General features: G+C 47.4%; 1 pseudogene; it reads right to left on the bottom strand.

The window, feature by feature from the left end:
• Window positions 1-246: 246 nt before the first annotated feature.
• On the bottom strand, window positions 247-878 carry LOC148148814 (uncharacterized; annotated as a pseudogene).
• Between the last annotated feature and the right edge of the window lie 806 nt (window positions 879-1,684).

Genomic DNA, 1,684 nt, shown 5'->3' on the forward strand with positions numbered 1-1,684 from the left:
CCCTGTGTGAGACTGTCTGTACCACAATGTTCAGGCTGATTCTAATCTAAAAAATGGATTTACAGAATCTTACATGGATTCACGCAGTTTTTGAGCAAAGTAAATTCTGCAAGTACAAATTCACCCTACAAACTTATATGTGTGTGCATGGATAGTGTGTGTGTGTGGTGCAATGGGGTTACCTGTAGTGTGACACAAACCCAAGTTCCCAGTTGAGGCCACCCTCATGGGTACCAAACTTGGCTATCAGCCTCTGCTCGGCCACTTTTCATTGTTGCCTGTCCCGAAGTCTGCCTTGGAGGTCCGATGTCGAATGTCCTAGACACTGAAATGTTCTCTGATTGGGAGGGAACACACCTGTCTGTTGATTGTTGTGCAGAGTCCATTCATCCATTGCCGTAGTCTCTGCTTGGTCTTGCCGAAGTACCATGCCTCAGAGCATCCTTGCCTGCAGCGTATGCGATAGACAACGTTGGCTGTGTCCCATGAGTACCTGCCATGTATTTGGTGGGAGGTGTCCCCATGAGTAGTGGCAGCATCTGTGTCAACATTCTGACACATCTTGCAGTGTCTACCATGACAAGGTTGTATGGTGTTGTCCTGAAAGCCAGTCAGTTTGCTGTGAACAATGACTTATTTGAGGTTTGATGGTTGTTCAAAGCCAAGTAGTGGAAGCATGCGGAAGGTCTTGGTGAGGTGCTCATCCTCATTGATAATATGTTGCAGGCTGAGAAGAACATGGCATAGTATTTCGGCACCTGGGATGTACTGGACAACAAAGGGTACCTTGTCAGTTGCAGCTTGTGCATGTCTCCTGAGAAGGTTATTATGGTTTCTCGATGTGGCATGTTGGAACTGGCAGTCGATGAGTTGAGCATTGTACCCTAGAAGTATGGGCACCTAGAAGTACTCAAGGATGCCCACATAAGAACGGGGTACGATGCTTAATGCATTGAATACTGAACATCTAGGACATTAGTGAGACCTCAACTGGAATATTGTGTGCATTTCATCTCCCTCTCCTACTTTGCCGAGGACATGCAGGTCCTGGGCCTCCTCCATCTCCACTCATTCACCACCTGACGCCTGGAGGAAGAACGCCTCATCTTCCGCCTTGGAACACTTCAATTCCAGGGCATCAATGTGGACTTCACCAGTTTCTCCATTTCCCCTCCCCCCACCTTACCCCCATTCCAAACTTGCAGCTCAGCACCATCCTCATAGCCTGTCCCACCTGTCAATCTTCCTTTCCATCTATCCGTTCCACCCTCCTCTCTGACCTATCACCTTTACCCCTTCCTCCATCCACCTATTGCACTCTCAGCTGCCTTCTCCCTAGACCCACACCCCTCCCATTTATCTCTCCACCCCCGAGGCTTCCAACCTCATTCCTGATAAAGGACTCTGCTCAAAACATCTATTTTTCTGCTCCTCGGATGCTGTCTGACCTACTGTGCTTTTCCAGCACCATTCTAATCTTGACTCTGATCTCCAACATTTGCAGTCCTCACTTTCGCTTATATTGTGTGCAATTCCTGATGCCAAACCTTAGGAAAGATGTGAATGTATTGAAGAGAATTCAGGAAAGGTTTACAAGAATGGTTCCAGGGAAGAGGAACTTCAGTTATCAGGATAGATTTCAGAAGTTGGGAGGGAGGCTGAGGAGATTTGATAGAAACGTTCA

Source organism: Chiloscyllium plagiosum, unplaced genomic scaffold (assembly GCF_037043375.1).
Source record: "Chiloscyllium plagiosum isolate Xiang-an unplaced genomic scaffold, Cpla_swu_hap1 HiC_scaffold_11, whole genome shotgun sequence".
Classification (NCBI taxonomy): domain Eukaryota; kingdom Metazoa; phylum Chordata; class Chondrichthyes; order Orectolobiformes; family Hemiscylliidae; genus Chiloscyllium; species Chiloscyllium plagiosum.